The following is a 7,857-nucleotide window of genomic DNA, read 5'->3' on the forward strand; positions in this document are numbered from 1 at the left end:
AGCCAATTCCTTTTCCTCTGAATGATCCACCCTTCAGATCCATATCTCTCCACTTTGGAGGTCACAAGGCCGTGTGGGACCGCATCAAAGGCCTTGCAGAAGTCTGGGTAGTTGACATTGGTGGTCGGTCTTCCCTTGGCAACTGATGCTGTCACTCCATCATAGAAAATAGGATTGTCTTGGGAATAAGAAGCAAGAAGCACCTTTTTTAGAGAAGAGTGAAAAATAAATCAGCCAACGATTTTCTTGTTTAGCAGTATTCAAGCATATTTTCATTGTTTTTCTCACCTTTTTTTTCTTCATGTCTGCATGGTGTATGGGTAATGACAGTTAGCTAAGACATTCCTAAATTCTATGTGTATTTATGGAACAAAATAAATTACATGTATTTCTCTGATGGCATTCGGATGAACTTAACCAAAAGAATAGTTGTTAGTGGTACTTCACATTTTTTGTAGATACAGATATAGAAAACATGGATTATGACAGTATGTATAGTGTCTTTCTGCTGCTTTTTTTTCCTTGCTTTACTCTCATGGATAGCACATTTTGCAGCAAAATCATACCGAGAGTGCTGTGGGTCTGCTAGAAGTTTTGCTTAATTAATGTTCAGAGCACCCAAATGCTTCCCACAAACATGGCAATACAACAGCAGCTGTAACTAAAGCCCTTTATTTGTTTCTTCACACACACCTTAATAGCCTGATCCTGTGTGGTTTTCATGATGACGTCCCTAAGGTGATGACAGGGTTAGAAGTATAAAGCAAGATTTGCACCCATTCGTACTACTTGATTAAAGTTCTCAGAGGAGCGTAAAGCTAAAGAAGAGGCTTCTACTTTACCAGGTCAGCCAAGATTTACAAACCATGTACGCATTGCTACTAAATCTTCTCAGAGAAGAGTCACGTATCTAAAATGTATCATATATGAGCATATTTTGAGGTAGATATGAAGAATTGATTTATAAATTGAGATACAGGCATCTTATTGAATAGAACAAGGATCTGAGATGAAATAACAGTTTCTAATTATATTTTGAATCTCTTTATAATTTATGCTAAAAAGATCAAGCTGATTGCACATATATATATTAAAAACAAACAAAACATATAAAACACCCACAAAACAGAAATAACAACAAAACCTAACAACCAAACCAAACAAAACAAAGCAAACAACAAGAGAGCAACTAAAACCACTAGAACTAAGATAGATCAAATATGAAACATATTTGTTTCTGAGTTTGGTCATAGTCGTGAAATATGTCTCATTCTGTAATTGAAGATGACATGAGTTCATCATAATCTCACCCTAAAACAGCGGTGATCATCATCACTGTTATCCATACAATATTTTTGCTGGAAGATCTGATAAACTTTTAAAGGTACATAATTCAAAAAGTATAAGCCAAAATTACACATACTGTCATGTGATTTTAAAAGGCAGAATATACTCCATGTAGACATAAAATAGACATAGGCATTAAATTCCTGTAACATAAACTGACTCAACCTTTTACAATACACCAACTGTGCAATTAAAGCAAAGTGTTCTTCCATTGTACTCTCCCCATCCACTGTTGTTACAGAAATGCGAAGCTCCTTCAGAAAAGCTCTTTCCTTTTTTACTTTTGAACAATATCATACGTACTTTGGTCTTTATTGAAACAGAACATAGGAATATATAACAAAAAAAAAAAAAAAAAAAAAAAAAACATTTTTCCTTTAGGTTTCCAGGAAGCAAAAATCAGAGAGAAATTAAAAATCTCTGGGCAGTACAAATTTATTTGAAATTCGCAGAGCAGCTGATAGGATACCAGCTATTTGTGATACCATGCTGAAGATTATGCAAACTCAAGGCTTGGATAATATGTGAAGCTGGAAATAATGGTTTTACACAGATGAGCTGCTTACTGTGAAGTAACAGTTGTTGCATCTTCATTGGTCCACAAACATTGTCTATGTTTCCTATTCTAAGTTTTCAGTAAACACTAGATAATTCAAACTGGATTAACCTGAAAAGAAAAACTATTTTTCATTTATTTTTTATTTACTTTTTCCTAATTCAATCATTAACTGTGCTGGCTATTAGGGCTCTGATGGATGACCTCTGGCAAATCTCTTGCAGTAAAAACAGAGGGATGTCTGTTCCTTTAAAAAGATGTCAAAGCAGACACAATTTGGCAAATCATAGCATAATCATATTAATGTATTGGGTCAGCAGTTGCTACAAACATCCAGTTTTATTCCACAGTATATTTTAGCCAGAACTCAAAGACATTGGAAGAAGAACAGGAATATTTGAGACATGACATTTCAGTGACTTTTGCAGTGGGAGTGATAAACTCCAGAAGGAGTGGATAAGAAAACATCTGAGAAGTGCTTTAAACTCAGTAACTATTATTTACAGCAGATAGAAACCACAATATATTGTCTTTCACTCATAGAAGGCTACCGGAGTGGTCAGGCATGATTTGCCATTGGTGAAGTCAGGCTGTCTGTCTTGGATCACCTCCTTGTCCTGTATGTACCTGGAGATTGCTTCCAGGAGGATCTGTTCCATGATCTTCACAGGCACAGAGGTGAGGCTCACTGGTTTACAGCTTCCTGTGTCCTCTTTTCTATGTTTTTTTAGAAATGGGAGTGATGTTTCCCTTTTTCCAGTCACCGGTGATTTTGCCTGACTACATGGCTTTTCAAATATGGTGGAGAGACTTGTCTACTACAACAGCCAATTCCCACTGAACACTGGGATGCATGTCATCAGGTCCCATAGACTTGCACCTATTCAATTTCATCTGGTGATCTCAAACCTGCTCTTTGCTTATAGTGGGAGGGACTTTGCTCCCCCAGCCCTCATCTTCAGGTTCAAGAGATATGGTAAGCCTGACTGGCAGTGAAGACTGAGGCAAAGAAGTTGAGTTATTCAGCCTTCTCCGCGTCTGTTGTTACCAGTTCAGCCTTCTCATATATCAGAAGGGGCACACTCTCCTTTTCTGAGCAGTGTACGTATACATTCCCTTCTTGTTATTTTTTTGCATCCCTTGCTAAGCTCATTTCCATCTGCACCTTGGCTTTCCTGATCCCAACCCTCCACATCCGGACTGCATCCCTGTACTCTCTTTTCCCAAACCACACGCTTTTGCTTCCAATGCCTGTGCATTTCCTTCTTGCACCTTAGTTTGACCAACAGGTTCTTGCTCAGCCATCTCAGTTTTCTCTTCTCCCTGCTTCCTTTCTTACACAGGGGGATGAAGAGTTCTTGTGCTCTAATGAAAACATCCTTAAAGAGTTGGTAGCTCTGTTTAGCTCCCTTGACCCTAAGAACAGTGTTCCAGGGGATCTCATCCACTGGGTCTTTAAATAGCTTGAAGTTTGCTTTTCAGAAGTTCAGGGTCCTGACTTTGTTCTTCACCAGACCCATATTTCTCGAGATCACAAACTAAACCAGGACGTGGTCACTGCAGCTCAGACTGCCTCCAGTCTTACCTCTTTCATGAGTTTGTCTGCATTGGTGAGCATCAGGTCCAGTGATGCTTATCCTCTGGTTGTTTTGTCTAATACCTGGAAGTTATCCTCAACATATTCTAGGAATCTCCTGGATTGCTTACAGTCTGTGGTGTAGCTTTTCCAGCAGACATCTGGGTGGATTAAGTCCCCCATCAGGAGACCATGCAAGTATGATGCTTCTTGTAGTTGAAACCAGAAGGCCTCATCAACAGGCTCCCCTTTATCAGGTGTACAGTAGTATAACCCAACCACAAGGTATCCTTTATTGGTGTGGTTCTTAACTTTAAACTACAAACTCTCAACCATGACTGTTTCTCAGAGGCATCTCTTCACAATCAATCCCTTCCCTAACATAGAGGGCAACACCTCCTGCTCTCCTTCCCTGACTATCTCATCTCAAAAGCTCTTAGCCCTCTATTCCAGTGTTCCAGTTTTGTGATCCAACCCACCATGTTTCCACAACAGCAGTCAGGTCATATTTGTCTACTTGCACCATGGTTTCCAATTCCTCCTGCTTGTTTCCCATGATGCGTGCATTGATGTAGAGGCACTTCACCTGGTCTATCAGTCACATCACTTTTCCAGATGAACCCTTCTTGATTACTTTGGGACAGCTCACAGGTATTTCCCTGTTGTTTCTTCAAGTGACAATGTCCTCAGGTTTGCTTCCTTCACTCAGAGGTACATCCCCTTCCCCCACTGCATCTAGTTTAAAGCCCACTTGTTAAGCCAGCTTGCTGCCCAGAACACTCTTGCACCACCTGGTCAGGTGCACCCCATCTGGTGTCAGCATCTACAGTTTCTCAAAAGTATGTCCAAGATTGTAGAACACAAAACCTTGAGCATGACACCAGCCTCGCAGCCAATCATTCACTTGGTCCTTATGTCTCCCTCTTCTTGGGTCCCAGTAAGTAACTGGGAGGACAGAAGAGAACACTACTTGCTCTCCTCAACCATTTAACATCTTTCCAAGGGACATAAAGTCCCCTTTGATATTTTGGAATCTCTTTGTTGTTGTTTCTTTTGATCCTAAGTGAAAAAGTAGGAAGGGATGGTAGTCTTTGGGACCCACCAGGCTTGGTAGCCTCTTCATAATATCACAAATGAGGGCCACAGACAGGCAGCAAACCTCTCTGGAGAGATTATCTGGTTGGCAAATGGGTGCCTCAGTGCCTCTCAGCAAGGAGTCTCCAATTGCTAACAATTTTCATGCCTTTTTTTGTGGCACTGGTTCTGATGTATGTGGTCAACTGAACCAACTTTGTACAATTGTCCTTTCTGAAGTCTTTATTATTACTCAGAGTCTCCACTCTTCTGCCCTAGAACATCGTATCTGTTGTGCAGGGCCACTTCAGAGACAAGGGGAAGATTCCTCCTCTGTCTCTGAGCAGAAACAAGGGTCTACTCTCCCTGAGTCTTTTGAATTTTTTGGTTCAGGGCTGGAATCTTGTTTACCTTCTCCTTGCCAGGACTTAAAGCAGGGAGGTTGCTTGGCACATGTCAGTAAATAATAGCATTTGTCAATCTCCTGCTCAGATTCCTGGATGCTACATTGCCTGAAGAACTCCTCTCACAACAGAGTTACCTCTTTGAAAATTTCATCCATCTGGGCACACTTACACCCATGACACCTGCCTCTGTCTTTGGGACTTACAAGTACTTCCAGAAACTAGAGTTCCCTTAAACTGAGGGTCTGGGCAGTTCTACAGTCCTTGGGAAGCCTGTTTGGATGTAGGCATCTGCCTGGGGAGGTTGCAGCCCCTCTGTCTGGGTTTCAGCCTCAGACCAGCAGGCTTGGCAGGTGGATGCCTTTTCTGTTACAGTAGAAGGCCCTTCCTCTGTTCAGTGCTGTGGTCTTGTTCCACCAGCTGGGGTAGAGGCCATTGGGAGACCACAGAGCAGCCTCCCTCAGGCCAGTGGGGGAGCTGGGGTTTGGGAACCCATCAGCAGACCCCACAATTCCCTTCCTGGCTGACCCAGCAATGATATGCAGCCATTCAAGCTCTTAATTGGGGCATATGGGTATCTCAAAATTGAACTCTGTGCTATGTTGACAGGAAAGCCAGATGGAGCAGCAGAAATATACATCATAAAAAACTGAAACAAGCCAAAATGAAAGGTCTGTGTATAAGAAAGAATGACAATATAAATAGGGAAAAGCTGGCAATTAAAGAAAAGTCTGTAAAACTTGGTACATAATGGAAGATAAGTAAAACTGAGAAAGCATGACAGAGTCTGAAGGGGCTGTCTGAGAAACAAATAAGAATCTGAACTGATTTCTGAACCTGACACACTTTAAAGTATTAACATATTTCCATTTAATTTGTAAGATTCTTCAACGCTGTTCAGATAATATCTGTGGGGGCTTACCCAACAGAGACTGTTATAATTTAGAAATTTGCTTTAGCAAGACTAGATTTATTACTTGAAGGATTTCTGAGGGAGGACTAGAGGAGAATTAGTTTTAATAAGATATCCTAATTACTACAAACTTATTGTGAGAACCTGAGCCATGGGTCTAAATAGGCTGGTGCACCCTGCAGGCCTTAATGTTTTTCATTATTTGAAAGGGTGGAATTTATTTATTTATTTTTAATTATTATTATTATTATTTAATGCAATTGCTTAAATAGGTTTGCAGTAGAGAACTTTATGGATGGTGACTCGTCTGGATCCTGCACGTCTCTTCTGGATCCTGTAATACCCTTAAGTTAGCAAGATTATCTCATTGGTTGTGTTGATTTTTTCTCTATAAAGTGTTAATCCTGCCTTGGGTGATTTCTATGAATAGCCAAGTCCTCTAAAGAGCATAGAAACTGATAAACCTGGGCAAGAAAATATATGTGAATTGGAAGATATTTTCTCCTTTAAAATCAAGCAGGACATCAAATAGTTTATTGCAACTAAAATACTAGTATATGTCATCATTGTGGTTTATGTAAAAACACTTTGAGCCTGATAGGTTCAATCTAGACATCTTTACCAGGGCAAAATAATGTTGTTATGACAAGAGGAATTATGTAATAGATTATCTGCTACATGGCTACCATACTGACCTATTTGATTGCTCTTTAAAACTTTTATATATGCTCTATTTTCATACCATGTTTTTTTTTTTTTTTTTTTTTTTTTTTTTTTCCCTGGTGTAAGTCAAACAAGCTCAGAGTCCCTCTGTGGACTAAGATTCAGTAGATAATATCAGTGTGCCATCCAGAGACAGCCAATCTGAAGTAAAAGTTACCAAAATCAAGCTGTATGAGTGATTATGGTTTCCATTCTCGTGGCACAGACATCTATCTCATACATACTTCAAAAGTGGCTACAAGTCAACTATCTTTAACTTTTAATCTTGACTATTTTGTTAATAATCTCTGAGTTGTGAATACATACTGTTGTGTCCACCACAGTTTTCTTCTGTTTGATACTCCTTTGATAAAGGTAAGACAGAAAGGTTTTTTTTGTTTTGTTTTGTTTTGTTTTGTTTTGTCAAGGCTTAACATCAGCGTCAATTTTCTCTCTAAACTTATCATTCGTATAAAAAGAATGTGAAGAAAATAATATTAATATGAAATTAAATGCACAGTTCAGAATTTGTATAAGCACTTACACAAATACATTTCAGTACAAAAAACAATATCTACCTCCTCTTCTCATAAGGGTTTACAGACACATGGCCAGTGGTTGAGGGTTCTGTGCTCCCCTCAGCATTAGCCTGAGTTTTTCTCTGCCTTCCTCTGCACTTGGCACACCTATATATGTATTTTTGGAGGAAATCAGCCCTGGAGCTGAAACACACATAATCACTCAAGAGACCTCTGCCCCAGCTTTGGTCAATCTGGCACAGCCAGTATCCCCAAAGGACCTTGAAAATGTGTGTCTCGCTGGCCAGCTTCCTTGGTTTTAACCTAATGTTTCTATTATTTTTGGAATGTATTTGGATCAGAATTTCTGGTTCCATTTCCTTTGAAAGGAGTCTAGTTAGTGTGTGTTAAATAAACTTTTGGTAGGTGGAAACATCATGAGATTCATTTCAAAATCCCTTTACTATTGTAAACAGAATAGCCAATGAAAACATAGCCCACTAGGACTAATTACTCTTACATCAGCCTAAAAACTGCTAAAGAAGACTGAAGTCTCTTGTGAGTTTCTCTGTGCTGTATCCCAGATTCAGCTATTGACATACTATCTTTCAAGAGCTCCTTCCTCCCAATTGCCCCAGAGGGAATCTTTTCTAGTTCACAATGTTAGACAAAGAGAGAAGTAGTGATTTGAGTGTCCACAAAGGACTGGCAAAAAAAAAAAATTGCATTAGAAAAAATTAGATTTCACCGTGTATGCTCCAGTATAC

Source organism: Cygnus atratus, chromosome Z (assembly GCF_013377495.2).
Source record: "Cygnus atratus isolate AKBS03 ecotype Queensland, Australia chromosome Z, CAtr_DNAZoo_HiC_assembly, whole genome shotgun sequence".
NCBI lineage: Eukaryota > Metazoa > Chordata > Aves > Anseriformes > Anatidae > Cygnus > Cygnus atratus.